Genomic DNA, 26,413 nt, shown 5'->3' with positions numbered 1-26,413 from the left:
CGGCGTGAGATTAAGAAGCAACGGTTCAAATGTTGGTCCGACCAGTTTATTACAAATCTTAATCAAGGAAATGGGGAAGGGGAGGACGGACACTATTATGATTAGGGTAATAGGGAAGGGAAGGAGGGCGATAGAAAAGATAGAAGAAAAGAAGCAAGGAGTCTTTATAGGCAGCAAGAGGGACATAGTCACCACCATGGATCCAGCGAGGTTTGTAGTTCCGTCTTTGATCCTCAGTAGTGGTGGGTCATAGGGCAGAGTTGTTCTATTGACGACGATGACGACCATGGTGATGATGGCCCCTTTTCAATGCTTCAAAGTAGTTGAGTCAGCTGTCTTTGGAGTGACAGCTCAAATCCAAAGTGGTCAATTCAGCTCTCCTTTGAGTGACAGCTCAAACCCAAGGTGGTTGAGTCAGCTCTCCTTGCAGTGGCAGCTTCTGGCTCTGGGATCTCAGCAGGAACCTCCTTTGTTCTTATCTTTCTGGCCTTGCCAGCAGATAAGAGGAAGCAAGGAGGCACCAACTTGTATCTTGCCTTCACAGGATACAATGGTATCATCCCCAGCCTTCCATAGCAAACAGGAGTTATTTGGTCACAGGCTAGATCTTCTGCCAGTAAACAGTCCTGAGCACTATCTTCCGAAGACAAACAGCTCCAAAGATGTAAAATTGTCCACACAGTGATGTTGATTGCCACACAACACCCATCACTTGCCTCCTCAACAAAATACCTCAGGAAGCAAGCTTTGAGCCAAAAAAAAACGAAGAAGGATTCTCACATCATGGGCTGCAGATCTACAAGCACCTCTCCAACATGGCTCTGAACCACAGGGCCCACGCCTCAGGCGCTGCCTCACACAGATCCCCACGGATGTTAGGTCCCCCCGCCTTCCTGCTCCACAGCAGGCTGCTCTCCACAGGCCACAGCTCCATCCTGGGGCTGCTCCTGTAGGGGTATCAATGGGCTGTGCCTCCTTCAGGCCTCATCTACTTCTGCCCCATCAGCTCCTCCATGGCTGCGCTTGGAGATCTGCTCCATGTGGTGATCATAGGTTGCAGGGGGATAGCCTGCTCCTCCGCGGACCTTCCCTGGGCCACACTTTGTCACTCCTCTTTCATAGCTGATTTGCCCTTCCTTAGATCTGCATTCACAAAGCACAACCAATGTTGCTCAAGGCTCAGCTCTGCCTGATGGCAGGTCCCGCTGGAGCTGGAACTGGCTCAGATCTGATTTAGGGCAGCTGCTGGGTTCTGCTCACAGGGACCACTCCTGCAGCCACCCTTTCTGCCAAAACTTTGCTACATATAACCATTCGCTCACATGAGAGGCTTTTGACATTAGACAGTTCTACCTAAAAGAACATGGTATAGACATGGATTGGAATTCCATAGAATGAAATCTGTTATGGGCAGCAAGATGAAAGACATTGAGGCAGTATCAGGAGATGAAGAAAGGCATGGCCAATGGGGTTTCTTAATGTTAATCGAAGGGAAAGTATTCTGTTAAAGGATGTTAAAAAAAAAAGGATAACAAACAAGTTCACTTTGTTCTCCTGTAGTGGATGAATCTGGGAGCCATAAAGGCAGCACTTCTATGGAGTTTATAGTCTTTCTTAGATCAAAGGGTTTAGCTGGAGAAAATGAACAGAAGACTGTCTTGAAATTCTGTCAGAAAGCCCCAGGGATACTCTGAGCAGCCAAAGAAAAGAAGAAGTCGTGGACTCTTCATTATTCTTCATTGATTTGTACAAGGTGCAGTGCTCAGTAAGAGTGAATTTGATCCTCTACAAATCTTGTCAACTCTATTATAGAGACTTACTAGAGATGGCAAAGAAAAATGAAGACAGAGGATCCTTTTCCTATTCTTTTCCCTAATGGATGGTAAAAATGACTATGCCATTTCATCTTATAATACTTTCCTGAATACATGACTTTACCAACAGTTTCATTTCCTGCAAATCTCCAGCAACTTTGTACTGCTCCTTGATTTGCCTGAGCAAAGACACTCCTGCAGTGCTTGCTGTTTGTGTCGCCTTCACTAATGAGTTCTCAGAGGCCTGTTAACCTAAATAGTTTTATAAAAAAGAACTGTTAAAGGAGGTCTCACAGCTAGCGCACAAGTCTAGGGAGGATGCATAAGAAGCCTCCTTTTCCTTTATTCTCTCTCTTCTTTTTGCATGGAATTGCAATACTAGCGCTTTTCTGGGGAAAAGAGAGCTTGTAGACTGTAGCCTAGTAATCAGACTGTGATCTTTCCTTGCTCAGAAGCAGAATATTCCAAAATGTCGTATATGCCCATAAAGAACAGACATCTTTGCATTTTTGCAAGGGAAACTTGTGCAACTCAAACAGAAAAAAGAGCAGTAGTGAGAATTATAAGGGCTACTAGCAGACCTCTCAACGTGAATAGAGAATCAGGTACATCTACGTCTTTCATGCTGTTCTTTCTCATGAATGCTTTTTAGTCCCAGTGAGATGTATACATATATGTTATATGCACGTTGCTGTGCTAAGGCAGAGACACAGTTCAACCAGTAAGTGTAGCGCAGTGAGTACTATGAGATTTACACTCCTCACTAATATGTACTTTGACTCACTAATATGCCACTTCAAAGCACGGAAATGAGAGCAGATGCTTCAGTCAAGAAAAGGATGCAGCTAGGTAGCAAAAAAATGGCAGCTTTCTGCTCATGGAAGGATGCTGTCCTATTATTTTTCCTTCTAGTGGCAAGAGGAGGGAGAGAATACACCTGTTTTCAGTGTGGCAACATGTTTTTATGGTCAAAATTGAGAAGGGCAACAAAAATGCTTAATATATTTCAAATGGCATCAGGTCTAATATTAAAGTTAATGCAGGTGTGGACTGATTTACTCTGCCCTTTTCTTAATGAAGCAAATCTTTGGCCAAGTGCTGGAAAACCATTAATGTTGTGGGAGGACATTTTATGTTCATTTTGTTTGGTAGTAATGATTTAAAAATTACTGTTACTCTACACATAAGACCTGCTATTACAAAATACTACCCAGTCCTTCTCCCATTGTGGCTGCTAGAAAAGCTCTTATTGGTTTAAATAGGAACTGTATAAAGCCCTGTGATTGTGGGGAGTCAGGAAAAACTTATGCCACCTACTGATCAACAACTAGTCTCTGACTGTTTTTCTTTGTGTTTGGAATATGGGAACAGAGAAGACTTTCTACTTAAGAGAATGTGACTGTAAGACCAAGATTAAGAGTTTTTCTGGTGTCCTTGTTTAATAGCGGATTATACTAAAAATAGGACTTATACTTTCTGCATCTAGTAGGTTTTTTGAAGGATGGAAAATGAGTTACCTATTTATGATTTTGTTGAGCAAGATTATTGAAATATTTATTAATAATACCAGATTTTGAAGATAAATTCTGTCAGGTTATTTAAGAGAAAGAATAAGTTTTTCATTAAAATTACTTATTTTTTCAGTTTCTGAATTTACTCTCTGAAACCTTTAGTTTTTGTTTAAATATATAAATAAGGACAGCCTAATTCAGTAGTTTCCTACATGGCATTCTTCTTCCCCAGAACACATTATTGACTCATAAGACTCATATTACAGCAAAAATAGGCTTCTTAAAGAGGCTTGAAGAGTGAAGGCTGTCTATTGTCTTCAAATCTGATAGTTTTACAGATTTCAGAGCACCAAACCCCCTAAAAGGTCATACTCTTGAGTATGATGAGTCAGCTCCTAGAGCCTTCAGTGACTCCTGGAATTAACAAGGCTACTTTTAATTAAATAGGGTTGATATTCCATTCTCAAGTCTGTTGTGTTTGTAGTGAAATACTGTTCAAGGTCTTTATGCTGAATAAGCTAGAAAGGCGATAAGGGTCTATTTCTATGAATTATTTAGTGAAGATATTATTTCTTGACTCAGAAAGAGGAAACTCATGTCATCACGAACTGGATGCCATGTATTTTAGAAGAAGAGTTGACTGATCTTGAAATGTTATTCAGAGCAGTTCTTAAGCTCCAGCTAGACTCTCAGAGCAATAATTATCTAGATTCAACTTTGAAAGATACAATTGTTTGTAATCTTTTCTGTAACCAAACAAATTTTCTGGTGGTGTGAAATTGCCTCACACCATCAGAATACCTAGAAAATATAAACAATACAGAGCAAACCTTACAATGGATCTCATTTGACAGAGAAATTGCTGGGTTTTGCATTGCTATCAGTGAAACTACGTTTATAAGTGATGGAAAACCCTAAAGCACTTTGTCATAGAAAAGCAAATGGAAACCCACAAGAAACAAATGGAAACCCACAAGAAACATAGTCATATGTTTTATATTATCAGCTGATTTTCAGATTTTCAGGGGAAGGGAATACTTCCAGGTCTTTGACATGTTCTAACTCTCTTCCTCATATCTTCTCTTTGCTGTGCTTTTGGTTTTCCTTTTGTAAATAAATACATAAGAAGAGAAACAAGAGAACTGAAGTCCCATTTTTAACTTCAGGGAGGGATCACAGAGTCACAGAGAATCATAGAATCACAGAATCACAGGGGTTGGAAGGGACCTCAAGAGATAAGAGATAAGATACCCCTGATAAGGCCAGTACCCTATAATGGATCTCACAAGTAGGTTTCCAGCTGGATCCTGAATATCTCCATAGAAGGAGACTCCACAACCTCTCTGGACAACCTGCTCTGTCACCCTTACTGTACAGACATTATTCCACATACTAGTACAGAACTTCCTATGTTCAAGTTTTAGGCTATTGGTCTTTGTCCTGTTTCTACACACCACCAAGAAGAGCCTAGCCTCATCCATTTGCCTCCCACCTCTGTTCAGATATCTATAAAGATTTATCTGATTCCCTCTCAGTCTTCTTTTCCCCAGGCTGAATAGACCCAACTTACTCAGCCTTTCCTCATATGGGAGATGCTCCAGATAATTGAATGGAAAAGGTTAAAAAAGCCATAGCACACATTTAAGTCTTCTGCTTTGATGCATATAGACTCAAAACTACAATTTTATGTACCAAATTTAAAAATTTGACTATAAATGTTTAAAATTAATTTTAAAATCCCCTAGATAATTCAATATAAAAATGTAAAATTGAATAATAAACATGTATTTTTATGATTAAATACAGAGTTACAGTTCTATGTAATTAATAAAGAATAAGGGAAGACTTATTTTCATGCTTACATTTTTATAAAGCTAAACATGTTGCTTTGTTGCTACTTTCTTGTGTGTTTCCTCTAAATAGATCACTTCATTCAAAATGTGATTTAAATACTGCTGAAAATAGTGACAAAAGTAATTCCTATTTTCCTTTTCTTAGTCTCAAAACTTAATATCTGAAGCATTACAGATTTGCAAAACTCTTGTTGGATTATTGAGATTTTATATTGTATTTTTGATGAAAAATCAATTTTAAGGTTAGTGGAATGAAAGTATGAATTTACGCATTATGAATATATGTGTGCCAGTTTAATGAGTGGTCTCAAAATATTCGGACATGGAGCAGTCTGCTTCAACACTGCTCAGGTCAAATTCTCATTCCGCTCAAAACTAAGGTCAATCTGTACGCATAAGAACTTTGTAAAAAACAGAAACAAGACATTGTTTTGCAGCTAAGCAGATTATGTTTGGCAGGTAGCAGTAGATGGCATTATTACACATTGTCTGCCAAGCTCTTTTCCTAGCTTGCAAGTAAATACACTGTGTTGGCAGAAGGTGATTTCCTGTGAGTTTTACACTTTGTTATACTCCAGCTGAGACAATATCCTTTGGAAATATGCTGTATAAGCAGCATGAGAGTTTCTTCCTTTCTTTAGAATCTGAATAAATTTCCCAAAGTGAGAGCTTCACTACATACCATGTGTTGTGTAATGACATTTTTCCTGGGGGTGGATATTGGTTTTGTTCTGTTTGCGATCACCTTTGTTTTACAGATGCTACGATGCATATGTTTGTGTTGACAGAATAAGGTATGTTTAAAGTCTGTTCACACTATGTCCTTCATTTCTCCTCCACTTTAAAACTCATTTGTAAGTCTCTGGGATTCTACCACTGAGAAATGAAGCACTGACTTTATAAGGGGTGACTGACACTGGAAGAAAAGTTTAGCATACAAGGACAGTTAATCCAATTAAAATCTTACAATCTAAGTCAGTTGTAATAGATTAAAAGTGAGACTGATTATACGTTTCCAGAGGAAATCTTCAGATTTAACTGGAAGCACACCATTTTACCTAAGTAAATGGTATCCTCCACATTTTGTCCTTTTGTGATGTTTGAATATGTATTAAAAAATCTTTGCGGGAATTGTATCAAAGATTGTAAATCTTTGTAATTGTAGCCCACTTTAGAAAAAAAAATTAATAAGGTATTGTCAGAACTGCAAATTCTGTAACTGAGAAGCTTGTAAACTACAACACATTTCAAGCACAAAGAAAAGAAATGGTGGTAAAAACTAAGAATGGATAGAATCTATAGAAACTGATTAAACAGTAACAATTCATGAGAATATGTAGCTATCTATTCCCAAGGGAGACAGATATATCTAGTGTACAAGAAATTAACCTCTTAGCATGTGCTAGAGGAAAGATGTTTCATTAGGAGTAATTTTAACGAACTTCTGGCTAGTATTCTGAAATGTAATGTGCTAAGTGATTTCAGGATTAATTGCTACTGATAACTGTGAAGGTGAAAGTGTTTTCACCGGCCTACATTACCAAGATTAACTGGGAACAGAATAAAGGGACCTGAGACCACAGCTGCCATTAATTTCTGTTTACCTTGAGCTTTTCAGTGCAGTCCAACAGTCTTTGTGTCAAGAGTATGGATCCTAGATTTCTGTCAATATTGCCTTTTTAATAACAAGTAAAAGGAGATTTCTGACGTTTAGGATAAGTGACACAGCACAATCACCATATAAACTTTCTCCAATCCGAACAGCTCCACAGTGACAGAACCGAGGAAGGAGTGAATCTTGGTTAAAGTTCATCTCATGTTGAGGCAGCTAGCAGAGAAAAAAATGCATGAACAGCATCCTAGATGAGCTTGCTTCTACCCACTTTATGTGCAGAAAGTCAAAAGTAATAACTTAAACATATTCTATACTAGTTGAAATGAATCCCTCCTTGAGTTTCACTGCAGATTTAGCATGAAGTCATTCAAGAAACAGGATTTAGTTCTTCTGATATTATCTGTTCCAAGGTAGACAAGTATTCTGAATTCTGTTGTCTTCTGGAGCTGTCATCTAGCCACCAAAATTTTAACTAACATCTATTACTACTGAGTGTAATATTTTATAAAAGCCATTGTTTTTTGTTTTATAATTTTTCTGAACAATTTTTAGTTATTTAGTTTTCACTCTTGAAAATTCATCTTTGTAGGAAAAAATATGCTAATCTCTCTGTAATCAGATGGCTTCCATTGATTGTGCTATACTATAACTCTGGGCAAGTAAATGCAATGACAAAGCACTTTCAGAAAATATTCATAGGGATTTCATTACATCAAAAATTTTAACAATTAGCAATCTTGAAATAAATGAAGTGTGCAGTCTAACAGAAGTAAATGGCCTATCTGCACTCACAACTCACCATACTCTCGTGATCTGAGAAAGAAAAATGAAATTATTCAATACAATTATTCTGACAGAAATCTCAGTATATAACATAGATGCACAATGCATAGACAAAAGAAAAGCTTATATTTGATGTACTTCGCTGTCAGTCCAAGGAAATACTCTTTTGCCAGTATAGCTTAAAGGTCTTTGGTCATTATAAGCTGTTTTGTCATGAGAAATGAGGGGGGGGAAGAGATCAAGATAAATAGTACTGGCATAAATTACCAGAAAGCTTTTGGAACATGCACATCCACCAGAGATAAGTGCAATGATTACATAATACCTAGATACTAAAATTTACTATTTTGGCATATTGTGGGGGGAGGAAGGAAAGTATTTCTACGGAGTTAATACGCAAAAAAATTCTTCTCAGAATAACAACCACTGAAAGGAGTAGCACAAGTATGGGACTCTGTTTAGGTTTAGTGGCGGCCCAGCACAATTACCCATCTGGATAACATAATTCCAGATATTTGCCTATCCTTAGTAGGTATTAATTTCTTCATTTTTTATCAGGATGACAGTTACAGCTATCAAGGGAATGTGTAAGAGTAATTTACTGATTTTCTTTTTAGAGACAGTGAAACTGAAGGTCCACTGGGAAATATGGTCTATAGTTTCTTATAAAATATTTATGATTTACTAGCTGAAGTTTGCTGCTAGAAAGAACATTTATTGACTAAGTCCCATTTCAAGTTTGTCAAGATAATGGCTGGAGCTGAAAAGCTGAAGGTGTTTGCCTGTGTTGATAGTCGAGTTACAGGGAACAGTGAGTATCAAGTGGTAATGGAAAAATTATGAATTCCCATAGCTGCAGGTGTAACGTTCCGCTTTGAAGATAAAAGACTCCAATGGATAACAAGTTTTCTAATGTTTTAGGAAGCGTTGCATACTTTGACAGAACAACGTGCAGGTTTTTTCAAGGTGAAGTGGTAAAGCAAAGTTTTGCAGCATGTTATATCCAGCAGGAAAGGCCAGGCCAGCATGATGAGGAAGTTTTGTATTGTGGGATTATCAAGCAAGACGAGAATGCAACATTTGGTGATGAATGCCTGAGGCATTCTTGTGTAGCAATCTGTATATAGAATCATTGAACTCTTAGAGCTTACAGGGACTCTTAAAGGTCATGTAGTCATTTGGAACTCCTCTGCAATGAACCTACAGCTGAGTCAAGTTGCTCAGAGAACCATCCAGCCTCATCTTGGATATCTCCAGGGACAGAGCATCCACCACTTCCCTGGGCAAAACATTCCAGTACCTCATCACTTTTATTATATCTTTTTTTTTTTTTTTCCTTTTATCCAGTCTAAATCTCCCCTGTTCTAGTTTGAAACCATTTTCCCTTGTTCTATCACAACACCCACTTCTGTAAAGTCCTCTTCTTTCTTATAACCCCCTTTTAAATACTGAAAGGCTGCTATCAGGTCTCTCCAGAGACTTCTCCTGGCTGAACAGCTCCAGCTCTCCCAGCTTGTCCTCTTATGGGAGGTGTTCCATCCCTTGGATTGTTTCTGTGGCTCTTCTCTGGACACACTTCAACAAGTGATGTTTCTGTGCATGGGAAGAGCAGAAAAGGTAACGAGACAATGTGAGGACTGTGCAGCTGTGCTGAGGCAGTTGGTTGTAAGGGATTGGAATTATGAACTTAGTCCTTTAGCTAGGACTGCTTGTTTCTTCTTAATTAATCTCATCGGAAAGGAGAAATACATTTTTCAGTGTCACAACACTGCTTCCAAATGTGATGGTGAGGGTGGAAAAGATTTTAAAGTTCAGACTGTATTGCCTTCTAGTTGACAAGGTAATGGATTTAAAGATATTTTTTTTAACAATAGCAGAGGTATTGCCAATGACATTTATTAAAACAATCTAGAATCTGCTGCAAATACCTAGTCCAACCCATAACATTCACTGAAGACCCCATTAATTCTCTCCAACATTATCTTCTTAGTCAACTTGATTTTTCATGATCAGCTTTGGGACTTTTTTTTCTGCAATGATGGATTGAGTTAAAGTGCTGGCTAAAATTCTTCAGATAGATACTTGTGCTTTTGTGGGTTTTTTTTTATTATTTTATTATAGAACAACGACTAGACTAGAAATAAGATTGATTTTCTAATGATATGAAAATGCGAGAATATCTGCAACAGTGAAACAGAGTTTGTGGATATAAATCATTAAAAAAAAAAAAAGCTTATTTTAATTTGTGTCAAATTTCAGTGCCTTTATTGTTTTTCATAACAGGCAAAATTCCTCAAACAAAGTGTCAAACAAAACAAAAACAAAATACTTTTCAAGAACTTGTCATCTGGAGCAGGCTTTCAATTGAGATGGCAGCACAAAACTCATAAAAGAACCTGGTTGTTTGTATCCTTGGCATGAGGCACAGCTCATTGCTCACTGGAAAAAGCTTATTCTGACAGCTGAATCACCTTATTCTTTGTGGTCTCTGCTAAGGAAGTACTAAATCTGGGGATTTCCCCAGATTTCCCTTTTGTTCCTGTTATATTTTCTTTCCACTAGCATGTTTTCTCCAGTTGCAAATCTGTAAACATAGCAAATTACTACCAGTATAATGGGCATCAGCAGAAGTCTGAGCATGTCTGCTGTGCAGATCATGTCCCATCCTGTAAATGGTCCTGATTTATGTATTTGCTGAAGAAGAGGAAAGGATAATCTCACAGAAAATTGCTGTTAGGAAGTTAAGAAGGATTAATATTATCTTACTGAATTAAAACTAGTTTCATGTATAGAAGGAAATGTGTTGCTTTAGGAAAGAACTGACAGAAAGAATAAAGGATAGAATGAAATTATATTCAGTACCTTTAATCACATCTTTAATCACATTATTATTTGAAAATAATAACACAACTGCTATGTGACTCAGAGCCACATATCAAAGTTCACGTCTCAGATTCTTCCTACATCTAAAACCCTGTTTTTATGAGATATTTCTTCGCTGCCATCATACTTCGTTGTGTCTGAATGTATACTGCTAAGAACTTTAATCCATAGATATTCCCACAATAGAATGAAAGCTCCAAAATGTGTACTCAAGTATTTAGAAAAGCTTAATTTCCAGAGCTCTGTTGTATTTAAAAGGCAATATATTCTATAATCCCATAGTGCTTTCCTGTGTGCACATATTGCTGCATGCCATGTGTGCTGAAATCCTTATGAAAATGCTCCAAACCAACATGCTTACTATTTGTTCTGCTACCATTTTCAATAATTAGGGGATCCATTAATTAAACATCAAAAGTACCAAATAGATTAATTATGATTTTCATTTTAAATTATATTTTGTATGCTTCTATATATAAACATAAAATAGCTGTTTGTTTTGAAGTGGTCTTTGGGCTTCAAAAGAACAGATGCGTCTGAAGCCAAGAGTACCCTTTTCTCTGCATTTTCACCATGCATAATTATTAAATGAATATAAAGCTTAATGCTGTGGCAAAATACAAGCGTGTGTGCGTAGCTAATATGTGATGGCTTCACATTTCAAAGGAAAGCACTGAGCCCTTACGGACAAAACTCTTGGTAATGCAAAATAGCTGGAAAACGCATACATATGTAATATGCAAAAGTGTTTAAAAGCCATTCACAGTATGTAGACAAATTCAGTACTCAATTCCTACTGCTGTTTCTCCTCATTAGGATGGATTCTTTTTGACACGGCAAAACTGAGTTGGAAATTTTCGCATGACAATACCCAGCGTCACTCATGCTCATCATATTGCTGTTACCAGCTACATCTGTCCTAGATGTAAATATCTTGCTCTATCGATACATTACCACCCTCAAAATTTTTCTACATCCATTCTCCATTTGCCCAAATTTTGCTACAATTTGCCCCATTTTTCTGTACTGTACACAAAAATCTCCTCTCCCAGTTGAGCTCTTGTGTTCCTGTAGGATTTTTTATTTGTTTTAATTTTAATTTTAATTTTTATTTTTATTTTTATTTTTATTTTTATTTTATTTTTATTTTTATTTTATTTTTATTTTTCCTTACATCTTTTTATTCTTACTAATTTGCTGTGCTAGTGAAGAAGCAGATCCCCAGTTCTTACGGCTGCAATGTTTTTGTTGCCTGGAATGAACTATGCCTGCATCCTGGATGCTGATAATTCTGCTTGGACAGTTGATTAATGGGCTGCATTTGCACTGTTCCTGAATGCAGTTTGGGCATTCCTGTGTTATAAGATTCTCTTTGTTGTCTGAAAGTTTGGGACTCATCATGTGGTTTTTGTAATAATTTGGACTTCTTTACAGCTCTTCAATAGGATCTTCTCTACACACTTCACCAAACCAGCAAAAAGCTGTTTATTTCACTCATATTCCCTCATGTAATTAGTTTTTCCTTTCATTAGCTTTCTTTTCTGTCTCTCTTTTTCTTTGTTCCTGACACATGCTATTGTATATACTCAGAAAATTAATGAGAAAACTAGCACTCTAGGGACAGTAAATCATACTTTTTTGTTATGTATTTTCTTTCCATTATACCTTATAATTTCTTTGTTTTCAATTTAGTCTTGAATATTGCAAATGGATTTTCTTATTAATTCATTTTGTATCGTAATCCCTAGCAGATAAAAATTATGGAACTGAAAAGATTTTAAATATCATAAATAACGTGCTTTTTTTTTCAAAGGATATTTCTTTACAGGAAAATTTGTGAAAGAATATGCATTTAGAAGGCTTTTACTTTTTTTTCTGTTGCAGTGCCAAAGTAATAATGTTGCCTACAAATACTCTGTTAAGTGTCATCTCAAATCCTTATTTTAATTCAGGCTGTAACGAGGAATATACGGTTAAGATGCACTGAAAAAGATCTTTATAGGTTTCTTCTTAGTTTTAAAGATTCTGAAAGATTATTCTCATATCTTCAGGCAGTCACTAAAAATGAAGGTACTATATCTAAAGGTAAATTGTATATTACAAGGGAAAATTACAACATATTAGAATGTGTTATATGCAGTAATAAATCAATACATTTTAGACCTGTGCCAACGTCATTTTCTCAGACAACTCCTGGACATAATTTAGGAGATAGTATTGATACTTTTGACGACTATTTTCAATAGCCATTTTGTGGCCGTCTCAGAATGTAGATGTTTGTGATTACGAGTATCGGTCGTTCCATAATACTGCATACAGTTGAAGAACATTGCTACAGAACTGTTCAATGTGTACTATAGTATAGAATCATAGAATCATAGAATCACCAAGGTTGGAAAAGACCTAAAAGATCACCCAGTCCAACCGTTCACCTATTCCCAATAGCTCCCACTAAACCCTGTCCCTCAACACAACATCCAGTCTTTCCTTGAACACCCCCAGGCTCGGTGACTCCACCACCTCCCTGGGCAGTCCGTTCCAGTGCCTGACCACCCTTTCTGAAAAGTAATACTTCCTCATGTCCAGCCTGAATCTCCCCTGCCGCAGCTTGAAGCCATTCCCCCTGGTCCTATCACTAATGACACGAGAGAAGAGGCCGACCCCCAGCTCACTACAACCTCCCTTCAGGAAGTTATAGAGAGCAATGAGGTCTCCCCTGAGCCTCCTCTTCTCCAGGCTGAACATTCCCAGCTCCTTCAGCCTCTCCTCATATGGCCTGTGTTCCAGACCCCTCACCAGCTTTGTTGCCCTCCTTTGAACACGTTCCAGGGCCTCAATATCTTTCTTGCAGTGAGGGGCCCAAAACTGGACACAGTACTCGAGGTGCGGCCTCACCAGTGCTGAATACAGGGGAACAATCACCTCTCTGCTCCTGCTTGCAACACTGTTTCTGATGCAAGCCAGGATGCCATTGGCCTTCTTGGCCACCTGGGCACACTGTCGGCTCATGTTCAGCTGAGCATCAATCAATACCCCCAGGTCCATTTCCTCTACGCAGTCCTCCAGCCACACCGCCCCAAGCCTGTAGCGTCGCCTGGGGTTGTTGTGGCCGAAGTGCAGGACCCGGCATTTGGCCTTGTTGAAACTCATCCCATTGGCTTCAGCCCAGCTCTCCAGCCTGTCCAGATCCCTCTGTAGGGCCTCGCTACCCCCAGGCAGATCCACACTTCCAGCCAATTTGGTGTCATCTGCAAACTTACTGAGGGTGCACTCGATGCCCTCATCGAGGTCATCAATAAAGATATTGAAGAGGACAGGCCCCAGCACCGACCCCTGGGAAACACCACTCACGACCGGTCGCCAGCTGGATTTGACTCCATTTACCACCACTCTCTGTGCCCGGCCCTCCAACCAGCTCCTTACCCAGCCAAGAGTGTATCCATCCAAGCCTCTGGCTGCCAGCTTCTGCAGGAGAATGCTGTGGGAGACAGTGTCAAAGGCTTTGTAGTCTTTTAGTAGTCTTATTATTGGCTTGAGATCCAATCTTCATTTTCAAAGATAGAAATAAGCTGTTACCAACTTTATTCTTTATTCTGGTAAAGGCAAAAAAACAAAACAAAACAAACAAACAAACAAACAAACAAACAAAAAAAACACAACTGTAACAACACTGGATAATCAATCTCTGAATTCCTCTCCAAATTTAGTATGGTTATCATCTAGTCACAAATTCAGGCCTACTTTCAGATTTTTTTTGTATAAATGCTTTCAGGCTTTTTTTTTTCCCCTTTCCTTGTGTTTTGGTGGTCTTTGTTTTTTCTTGGTTTGTTTGTTAGTTCTGTTGTTTGTTCTTTCTTCCACAAGTAAGCCAGGAAAGAAACACATGTATTTATGCTTCCTTATATAAACCATGTCTGTTTTTTTTCTGCTTGTTCGGTCTTTGCAAAATTACACATCATACTGATCCCTCTTTTTGAGATACATTTCACAAATAGACTCCTTACACGTATTAGGACCTTGCTTATCTGTGTGATTGATAGCATGATCAAGGGTTTCCAATTAGATGAATAGCCACTAAAAAACTGTGAAAGAATTTTGTGAAGATTCTCAACACTTTGTTCATAATCCCTTCTGCCAGCCCAATAGTAGTGTTTTTCATATGCACAACAGTAAATGCAAAGTAGTTAAAAAGTATGGGGAAGTAGAAGGAAGCAGCAGAAGGAAGACTACACATTTCATCAACTAACAATATTAGTTGGACTTGTCATGGACAAATACCACTATCTCCTTGTATTTCACCAGTGTGGTCCTATCTGCCATCCTCTTGTTACTTCTCATTTTTCCCCTGGCAAGGCTAGTGCTATTTCAGATTAGTTCTGTGCCAAAGACTTCTTTGTGAGTAACTCTGGGTGCTAGCTCATGCCTCTGTCCTTCGTATCTTCTTTTCTCTCTGAAATTCTTCTCAGGTCCCTTAACACCTTCTCCCCAGTGGCATGAGTGTCTGTCATGTCTCTGTCATTGTTTTTGCTGAAGACCAGTGCTGTTTGTGAGCTCAGTACCCAATGTCAAATGTCTCATCTTCTGGCTCATCTTGCTCCAAGGAGTATTCCTTACTCTCATCTCAGACCAGGGGTTATGACAATTGCCTTGTCTCATTCCCTGTTGCTGCACTCATTCATTCATCCACTCCTCCCCTTTCTGTCCCAGGGATCAGTGCAATCATTCTCAAAACATTTCGTCTTCCTATTTTGTATCGTTATCAGCTGTCTGTAAAATACATTATTGATCCATTCTGTTCTATCAAGAGAGGTGGTACTTTGCAAGCCAGGAGGTACTTTGCAGTTCAGGATAGCCTTATCAAGTGTGAAATGAATGATGGCTGGAAGAATAAAAGGCCAAAGTACTACTTGATTCTGGGGTTGTGCTAAATAGACATCAGGAAATAAATAATCACATGCCACATGCTCTCTTTTTATCTTTCTTTACAGATACCCCCCAGTCAAGTATTTTTGCCCGTGTATTATTAGTTCAGTACCTGAAAGTCTGGTTGTGATTGAATACAGTCTTTGAAACTACAAAGTGGTAGATTTCTTTTCAAACCTCATTCAGAGCTCCCAAACTGGTGTTAATAAGGCTATTCTACAAATACTTTTATGTGTGTTATGTATATAAAACATTTTCTGAAATTTCACTTTTTTTCACAGCTCATATTTAAATGCATACAAAAATTCATTTATTCTTACTGGGTTTTCCTCCCTTTCAAGCTATATGGTCCGAGGTTTGTGACTAAAATAGTTCAACTATTCACCAAAGAAAAACACTGCACTATTTATCTTTGGAGATAAAATTTGATAAAAAATAGAAAACATATCAAGAGAAAAGTTGACGAGAAGAGAGATTTCATTTCGTATATTTGAGTATTCCTATATGTTTTCTTGAATTTTTATTAGCAGTTGTATTTTGATAATGACCATAAAATCTGTTGCAATCACTTAATTTTCCCATTATCTGTAAAAGAGCAGTACTACATGCTTTAAGGTTAATTAGAGCATAATTCCCAGAGCAGTATACATATTTGCTGGCATTAAAATTAAAACTTTAAGCTGGTTGGCTGATTTTAATGCTAATTTATTACTTACCATCTGTCAAAAACACGAATTAGTTGTCCATACAGTTCCCTTCTGACCTCTTGCATGGGTAACACTCGGTAGATAAATTCATGGTTTTATCAGGAAAATTTGAATTGTCACCCACACAGTGGATATCATTTTGCAAAACACGGGTAACATATGCAAGGTGGTGGGCTCCTTAACATACTGTTTAGGCATGAGATTTCCTAGCACTTCCTAAAATTGTGTATGTTTAATAGGTTCTGTAATTTCCATGTATATACAACAAACTGACACCAATCTGCACTCCATTCAGCATGCATTGTTTTCTGTGGTGGAAGTCCTATCTCAGAATCCCACATGAGCAGGGAATATTTAATACTTAGGCAAATTGCCTGCAATAAAACTATTTTGAGCTCTCATATAGATGATCTGCCCTTTAGATTAGTTCAGGTTCACACAGCTGCACAATGAATAGAAATATTTCACAGCTCAATAAATGGGGCAGCTGGTATTTTGATTAATCTCAGTGCAATTTCACTGGGAATCAATAAAGTATGGTGCTCATTTTGAACAAAAAAGCATGTTTGATGGGGTATCATCATTGTCATCATGGTCAGCTTCTGGCTGCCAATAGATGAATAAATACTTCTCTTATAGTCTTACCTTTCTCATCTTTATGTATAAGTTGTCATTTTTCTTCCCTATATTAGCTCACATATATTTCTTAATACAAAACAACTACAGCCACAAATGGAGGATGAAATAGAAACAAACAAACAAAAAAACCCCAAAAAAACAGCCAAAAAACTACTTAGTGTGTCTTGCATGGAAAATAAAATACAGTTGATATTTCCCATATATTTTGGAAGAAATTCAAATTAAAATTTAGTATTTTGGAAGTGATATAAACTGGTTTAGCAGTAGGGATCAGTATACTGTTTTAAGGCAGTGATTGCTAGTTCTAAAACTTTCTATTTTAACTTTGTGCTTGGTGTGTGAACAGCCTTGTTTTTTTCAATGATTCTGCTTCACAGGAGCACTGAAGTCACAATAACTACTTTTATCTTTGGATCCATCGGGTGCAACAACTTTTTCTTACTTACTTCAAGAATTTAATATAACTGATCGTATCACAAAGTAAATTTAAAAAAAAAAAAAAAAAAAAAAAAAATCTGTGGGGGCCAAACTTTATTTACAGTTTAGAACATAGCCTTTTGAATATGGCCTGCATGTTCTGCTGATATCTCCTGTCATCACCTCCAGTCCATTCAGTTTTTGTCTTTCAACAGATCTATGATATCTTCATTTTTTGAGTGCATCATTCCTGTCTCAAACAAATGGAGGATGAAGTAGTCTGTTCAATGACATTTTCACCACAGTTTATGGTATTCACAGAATCACAGAATTGTAGGAGTTGAAAGGGACCACTGAAGACCAGTGAGTTCAACCCTCCCGCTAAAGTAGGTTCCTGATAGCAGGTTACACAGGAAACCATCCAGTTGGGTTTTGAATATCTCCAGAGAAGACTCCACAGTCTCTCTGTGCAGATTGTTCCAGTTCCAGTGCTCTGTCACCCTCAAAGTAAAGAAAATCTTTCTCATGTTCAGATGGATCTTCCTGTGTTCTAGTTCATGCACGTTGCTCCTTGTCCTGTTCCACCTAAAAGACCCCACCTCAACCACCTGTCACCCACCTTTTATGTATTTATACTCATTAATCAAATTCCTTCTCAGCCTTCTCCTCTCCAGGCTGAACAGTTTCAGGTCTATCAGCCTTTCCTCATAAAGGAGATGATTCAGGTTCCTCATCATCTTTTGCCCTCCATTGGACTCTCACCAGTGGTTCTGTTTTTCTTGAATCAGGGAGCCCAGAATTGGACATAGTACTCCAGATGTGGCCTCAACAGGGCAGAGAATCACCTTCCTTGTCCTGCTGGCCATGCTCTTTTTAATGCTGTTATTGATAGCTGTCATGGTTTTGTGTTTTTTGGTTTTCAGTATTCCACGTTGTAACATCATGTAGTGCACTGAGAGCTAAAGTGTTAGTGCTCCAGTTCCAGGTACCTGTCTCTATACATCATGGAAGTCATGGGATCTGGCCCTTCTGGGTGGGATGGTCTCTTACTGCCTTGCAGTGGGTGCTGGAGGGTGCTTTCCTAGCCGTTCCAAGCTTTTCAGGTTTGACTTGGTCTCAGGAACTCCCTCTCCCCTATCTTATTTGATTTATTAGTCTCCATTTCAATTAGATTGTATTATTTTGTGTTATCTTGCATTCTGATATCATAGTTAGTAAAATCAGTTTTCCTCAATAGATCGTTGCTGCTGTTTTTTTTCCTTCTTTGAGCCCAGCTGTCATCTCACTATCCCTTTTCCCTTTTCCTTCCCATTCTGTGGGGCCCAGGGGCCTCCTTCCCCTCCTGTCACGGGCATAGATTGATCTAGTTAACTCTGTGACAATACCATTGACCTTCTTGGCCAAAAGGGCATGCTGCTAGCTCATTTCTAGGAGACACTCTAGGGTGAGGTAGAAAACTTTATTTCTTTGTTCCAGAATCTTGAAGAGAATATATTGGCAAAGATTAGAGGAATACATGCTCAAAATACTATTCATATGACAAAATTCAGGGGGGAAAAAAAAGTGTTCTGTTGCATTTAGGAACATAGGCACAAGGGTCTATTGGTCAGAAGAATGTTTTCTTGTGGACATAGAGCACAAATGGCATGTGGTATAAAGATAATTTGACAATTACCTGAACTATGGTGTCCTCACAGCAACTTAACAGAATTGTGTTAACTTTGTTTGGCTATAAGTTTCAGATCACTGTGATTTTGGTAAAGAACAAATTAAAAAATGTGAAAAATAAAATGTGCTTACTGTACTTAGGGATCTTTCAGAAATATACTTTTACTATTCAGAAAAAAATGTTTATTTTATTTCTCAAAATCCCTTTCAACAGTAACTTTATCTTGAATGCCAGTATTTCCCATGTCCCAAACATTTTTCATCTTCTGGAAATCATTTTGAAAACACAGTTAAAATGTACTTACAAGAAACAAACACTACTGTTACTGGAGTAGCTGGCAACAAATAAAATAATGTTGTAAAACTATATATAGAAAGGCAACATTCATTTGACTTGCTCTCAAAATAAATTGAAACTCCAGGGATTTTCCCTTTTTTTCTCTGGTTACACAACGGAAATCTTAAGATTTCCGTTGTGTAACCAGATATCTGGTATAAAGGTATTTAGATATCTGACCACCTCTGAAGCCAGTGTTAGCTAGCTCTGTAAACAGACATACAAGCCAAGTTAGCTGTCTTGGTAAATAATGTCCATGTAGCAGTGGTAATCTGTAGTTAAAATACTTTTGTGTTTAGCTCTGTAGTCTTCTAACTTAGATTGAGGAAGAGCTTTTGTGCTCCAAAACTTCCCACTTTTCAGCAGAATAGATTTTATCTTCCTATAAACCTGTAAATAGCTAAAATCCTCAAAATCCTCCTCAAATCCTCTTCAAATCCTGCCTAATGTCACATGTGCATACAACCATATGGTTCTACTTTTTGCTTAGGCATCTGAAACTCAGGAGCACTCCAAATCACTTTTTGAGGCGTAGTATATTTGTTACTCCAGCTGAATCCACAGAAAAATTAGAGGACTGAATTGGAAGATGGAGGAAACCTTCAAGTCTTGGCTCTTTTCTCTTTGATGAGGTATACATATTCTGTTTCCAGCTCTCAGGAGAGCAACACAAAGTTTTCAGACAAGCTTGTCTTCATCTCTCCTGTTGCAACTGTGTCACTTTAAGGATTGAAATGCAAGCCAAAAAAAGGCAACAGGAGTCCCAACATGGTTCTACCCAAAGGTGGTAATGCTGGAGAAGAAGAAAGTGCCCTGCATTGCAATTCCTTTTGCTTAGTCCTTTGAACAGTACACAGTAAACGTCTGAGTTAACACCAGCATCTATGCTACATCCAAAATTCTGGCCAGACTATTAATAGGGCTGACCTGGAAGAATGAATGCAACTGTCCTGACCTAGAGTGAAAGGAAGATGGCAGCATGGCCACAAATTCCTCTAAGCCCGCATGATTGTCTCTTACCACCACCTCCTGCCTGATCTTTGCTGTAAGTCAATTTGGATTATCACTGAAATTTGCTGGTTCTACTTCAGATCTTCATTGTGACCAAAGGGATACTTTGGACTGCATATTTATACTGCTGTGCACACATTACTTTCTAGACCTGATATTGCATTCCTTATGTCTAGTGGAAGTCTTAACTGCAAAACAAACTCAGTTCCAGGTTCATAAATAGCCTGAAGGCAAATTCTTGATACGTTGCTATAATTAAAAATGAACATATATGGCTGTTGTAAAACAGATGAAACTGCAAGTTTTTCTGCTAGAACTATCCTTAAAATGTAGTGGGATTTCTTTGCTACAAGCCTCCAAGACACATGTTTTTTTAACCTCTGGACTACAGTTTATCAACCCTGGATTTTTTAAAAGCACTCTTTCTCTTGGGGAAAAATAAATAAATAAATAAATAAAAATAAAAAATTAGAATGAACATGGGAATGTTAAAATTGGCTTTTTCCCACTGTCCACTGTCCAATGTATAGGAAATTACTGTAAACTACTGGTGAAGAGGCCAATTGTATATTCTGTATAGCAAGCATCCAAATGTGCCTTTAACTGACAGCAATTCAGAGAAATAGGAAGAAGAAAAAAGAGGGGCGGAGGGGTGGAGGGGAGAAGAGGCTGCTCAAAGTGTCTTTGGTAGAAAAGCAATAAAGGAATTTACATTTATTAATAGATACAGAAGGTAAAGTCAATCAAATAACACCAATTCTGTGATCTGTAAAATAATGGGATATTGTAAGTGCTAAACGATTTTTCTGTCTGTTCTGCCACCTTTCTCATTCCTTCCTTATTTTCATGTGACATTTAAGATTTTTTCCTCTGTCATTTTTAATCTTAGAAAATTTTATAGTGATGATGTTTTCTAAATAGCATTTAATTACAGGATCGTACTGCTTGGCTGTATACAGAATGCTTAGCAGTTAACATCTTTGGAAAAAAAATGCAATGAAAAAATTCCAAGCTATGGGAAACAATTCTTCTTTGGAAATGAAAATATAGTAAAAGAATATAGAGATAAATTTCCAGTTTGTTGTTTTATAGACTGTTAGATATGATTTCTTTGAAGGATAAGTCAGCAGGAAAGGCACAGCAGGTTTTCTACAGGAATTCCTTTTCTCCTCATGCCCCTCTGGGGCTATCCTCTTGGTTCAGCAGTTTTTTGTCAAAGGGATTATTTGTTAACTGGTTGCTGCATGTTTCTCTTCTCCAGACAGCTCCTATCTCTTATGTTTTATTTTTGAAGGGTAGAATGAATAGCAATATTTCATCACTTGCAACTTGTTTCCCTAGGCTAGCCACATACTCATAAAACTCTGAATGACCTGAAGTACTTCATCTGGAATAAAAAGAAAGTTATTTATTTGAGATCCAGACCTAGAAACAAATTGAGGACTTCAGTTGGAAGCTGAGTCTCTTGTCTCCAACACAACATGCCTAAAGAAAGAGATCTGTGAGTGAAAGAATGGCAGAAAAAAAAAAAAAAAAAGAGAAAAAAAGGAATCCTGAAGACCTGTATTTCACATCTCGACTTCAAAGTATGTCCAACAGAGATTGTTCCAATATTTTTTAAAAATCTTTTCTGATTAGGTTCTATAATCATCCTCAGCAATCTGGTCCCTTACTTAAACATCCTTTTTCTTAGAAATGCCTCAATTATCTATTCTCAGCTTCTCCAAACTAAACCAATCTCCATTTCTCTCAAGTTTTCATGAAGATCTCATTTTCTAGACTTCTAGTTATTCCTGAAGTTTCCCATCATAACACATTAAATTTGTCCCATGTTTTTCCTGACTGTGCAGTGCTGAACGGTATGGAAGGAATGCTTCACCGTTTCGCTCAAGTTGCATTCCCATCAGTATAAATATCAGAAGATTTGCTAGAGGTCTGGAGTCATAGCATGAGATTTACCTGACCATATTCCCACCTGCTGGTAATTGGAACTTATAGCAGTGGAAAAAAAAAAACAACAAAACAGATCAGGGTGGAATTTTGCTGATTTTTCTTGTGTGACTTGGGAAAAGCAAGCAACAATTTCCATAGGAATTTCATATTTGCCATTAAAAAGATGACTAACCTCAAAAAAAACAAAACAAAACAAAACAAAAAAAACCAACCAAACAGTACAGATATTTGTTAGGATACTGCAGTAAGTCATACGAGGTTACCAAAGGATAGACAATTATTTGGGATATTAAAATAAGAGTGAAGTATGGGACAGATATAAGTGAGATAGCTCAGACTTATCATGAATTAATTTTTTCTATAGCTCTGCAGTTTGGCACATATATGTCATCTCCAATATGTGATGTCTGTTTCATCTGTAGTATGCATGCCGTTTTTTATACTCCCGTAAATTCTCTTTAATATCTGAAAATGCTTTTCCAGTAGACCTAATTCTCCCACTGGGAGCGTTGGCAAAATTCCCAATGACTTCAGCAAAAACACAATAAAATGCAGAATAAGGGAACTGAGCTTAAATCAAGAGTGTAAACCGATTAGACACTTTCATGGTTGGCCTTTGAGTTTCTAAATATAAAACCTATTATTCTGTTTCCAAAGGAATCAATCCTGTCACCCTCACTGACTCTTTCAGATTGTTTCATGTGAGGCTGTTTACCTTTGTTCTGAGGCTTCAGCAGGCACTACCATGTGTCCTTCTTGTTTGTCCCTCTCTTCCCTTCAGCCACCAACATTTTCAAACTCCTTTTTCTAACCAAATCTTTCAGCAGATTATAAGAGGGCAGAACATATGCAAATGACCTTTGTGAAGTGGATATTGAATATCTGAATCAGCAACATCATTTCCAAGTACTGCACTAATTAATCTCTTATTTGTGACTCATTGTCAACTGTACATTTTTGGAACACTGACAAATATAGCTAGCGTCCAGCAGTAAATAATGTTTCAATGGTCTCCTGCAGACTTGGATGCAATTTAATGCTGTGAATTACTCAAAATAAGATATGGTAATGCATAAATGCAGACAGATACGTTTTTTTCTTTCACCTTAATTACTTATTTTAATTTATTTATTTGGCTACTTCTATACTAGAAAATTGAAAGTCTCTTTTGTCATGTACTTAAACACAAGCTAGGCTGCTGGCCCTTGCCAAATAATATCCATTAAATAGAAATATTTGTCAGAATGACCCTCATTACTCAGCAGTCAACACCATTCACTACCTAGGGCCAAACTGATTTCCTGGGATGATGCACAATTAAGTACATTCCCAGTGTATCTGTTAAAGTTTAGAAAGCTACCTGTGAATCACATTAACATGTTTTGCTCATTACGCTTTCAGTCTTCTACAGTTTTATTGAGGATTTTCCTTCCTGCTCCATGGAAATGATACTCAGAGAGGCAATTAAGCTCTCTGGGAATGTACACATTAGAAATATGGCAAATTAAATGAAGCAGACATTTTCTGACCAAGCTGAAAAGGATGATACCTACTCAAGTATCCAGAAACTGATTTTCAGGGGGTCCTAAAATTGATTTACTGTGTCTTTAATTATCCACTAGTGAAGTTGATTCAAGTACAAAATTACTGCTGCAATGTTCTATCTTACTCTTCTTATTGTTGATGTGGATAGCACAGCCATGCCAGGAATCCCAGACTAAGTTTTAAGAGAAATAAAACATGTACATTGTCAACCCAAACTCTGTATGACTAAGTTTCCCAATTGGATTTTTGGCTATCTCTTACTCCTTGGAGTAGCTGCAACAGCCATAGGGATGCAAATAAATCCAGCAGATTTCCTGCTGATAATACTATGTTTAACTAAAACTGTGTGGCATGCCTGCTAGTGAGCTCAAAGGAGGAGCTCATCAAAACTCCTCACAAAGAAAAGAATCTCCAAATCTACAAGTCTATTTATTCTTTCTCTGGCTCAAGCTGGTTAACCTACTCTATCAAATTTTCAAATCAGTAACACTTATTTGATTGAAGCAAAATTACCTCCAGTTGGAGCCAGCATTCAATTTGTGTGCCGTTCCTGTTTTGTGTGACATTTGCATGTAGGTACTAAAAATCCCTCAGTGCACATGATCCCAACTAACTTGAGCCATCTGAAAAATGGACCATGTAGAACCTAGCTGATACAAGCTCCTTTTATAGTCAATGGCAGGAAAAACAAGCCAAAAAAGAATTTATCAAAGATATCCCCAAATAGACATGCAAGGCAGATGTAATAAATCTCTTTGAGGATTGTCCGTGTCTCTTTACTGATAATCAGGAAAACCAGAATAATTGGCTAATGCCAGAATTCAACTGATTCATTTTGAGTTATTTTAATCACATCCACAGAGATATAGTCACCTGTCTCAATGCAAGAAGATGACATGGCTCTTAATTTTATCACTTGGCAGACGTAATTACAGCGTTGAAAGATGGTGGGTAGGGATAAAATTATGAAAAAAAGATGCAAATTTTTTGAATGAAAAACACTTCACAGAAAACCTCTGGTTTAATAAGTGATGTTATTTAACAATAATATCCACTCATTTAAAAAAAAAAAAAAAACCTAACAAAAACAATTGGACATGTCATAAAAGCTGATTCTATGAAGTTAACAGCATTTTTTTCAAAATACAGAAACTAACATTTGCTGACACAAAGATAACAGCCATCATAAGGAAGGTAACTGCATATTCTGCTATCTTTCCATTTTTTAGAAGTACCCAGATCACTGTTGATGCAATTTCCTTGTCAAACCTTTGTCTTTTTGTAAATTGTTTGTGAATTGATTATTTTTTTCCAAGCACTATGTTTCTTACAGGTCTTCTTTTATCAAACACTTTTTTGTTTGTAGATTCAACAACAGAAAGTTTGCTTTCAAAACTGACCGAATTAAGATAAAAATAAATTGAGCATTTTTTTTTTCCTTTGCATACAACAGTGTTTTTCTGGGAAATCAACAAAAATTGTAATGGGAAATAAAATCCTTTCAGATAATAAGTGGTAAATGTCACTTTATCTCATCTTTATACTGGAGCAGCTAATGTCTTATCCAGTGCTGAAATAAAACACATTTGCTATATTAAGTACTGGATCCAAACCCTTAGGCATTCTGTCTAAGTTTGGTTGTCTTGGGAGGATTTTCACTGTAGTGAAAACTGGGCAACCAGACAATATTTACTAACAGAAAGCAAAAGTTGAACTTCTGTTCAAAGAGACTGGCAGGAGATTATTTGAATCTCCTTATAAGAACTGAGAGTTTATACCCAGTATCTTGTTTATGCCTGGAAGAATGTGAAATGTAATTCCTCTAGTTATCTGAATTCTATAAAGAATTAAGAGTTCAAATGGATAAGACTTTTTACAATGTCAAAAGCTAGTATTTCTTCCTGCCTTTGGTGCAGGTCAGCATGAAAAGCTTTAAGAAATCCACTCAAACTAATTTGAGATTTAAAGATTTTCTAACATTGCATGACATGTATCCATAGGGAGAACTATGTTCTGAAATTCTGATAGCCAAAGACAAGTGCTAGGCATAGGACTATAGACGTGATATAAGAAAGACCATGATTTCTAAAGAGAGAAAATGTGATTCATTGGATCTGCATAGTATAGAGCTAACAGAGTAAACTGAAGTCATCTCCATACAATCCCCATGAAGAGGGATACCCGTGAAAACATTATACCTTTGAACTGTAAAATATAGATATATATGAATATGAACATACATATATAGGCATATATATCCATGAATACAGATATATTCATTGTCCACACACATACAACTAATTCAATCCCTCATTTTTCCTTTCTTCTCTGCAGAATTGGATATTAGTGACATGTTGAAGAACTTAGAAGAGAATGTGGAAGGGTAAAAGCTATTAGTTCTCCTCTGCCCAACAATCACACTTTCTTCCTTTTTTTTCATTCTTTTACCTTTACTTTCACATTTCCAAAGTATCTTCTTCCCCAGGGCAAAGTATCTTTTGAGGAATGGGAGCTTCTTCCTTCTAAAAGGAAACTAATCAAGCAGGATTGTTTTGTCATGATTCCACATTAAGTTAATATCAAGAAAACAAGTCCACAGTGTTGAAAATGGGAGAAAGAGGTTTCAATAGACAACTGACTTTTTGAACACAGTCTTCTCTCTGTGCTTTTCAGCAGAATGGACAAGGGCATCGTTCATGCTATGCTAAAAAAAACAGCTATTTTTGCTGCTTCTCAGGTCAACATTTACATAGG

At 37.3% G+C, this 26,413-nt stretch overlaps 1 pseudogene; it reads right to left on the bottom strand.

Moving 5' to 3' along the window:
• The window catches only part of LOC122171496, a 52,042-nt pseudogene that overhangs the window by 2,199 nt on the left and 23,430 nt on the right, over window positions 1–26,413 (bottom strand).

The sequence above is a fragment of the Centrocercus urophasianus genome, unplaced genomic scaffold, assembly GCF_019232065.1.
Source record: "Centrocercus urophasianus isolate 14NV4802_14NV808 unplaced genomic scaffold, USGS_Curo_1.0 seq_9, whole genome shotgun sequence".
Lineage (NCBI taxonomy): Eukaryota > Metazoa > Chordata > Aves > Galliformes > Phasianidae > Centrocercus > Centrocercus urophasianus.
The sequence above is the reverse complement of the archived record's forward strand: the minus strand, read 5'-3'. Positions and strand labels throughout refer to the sequence as shown.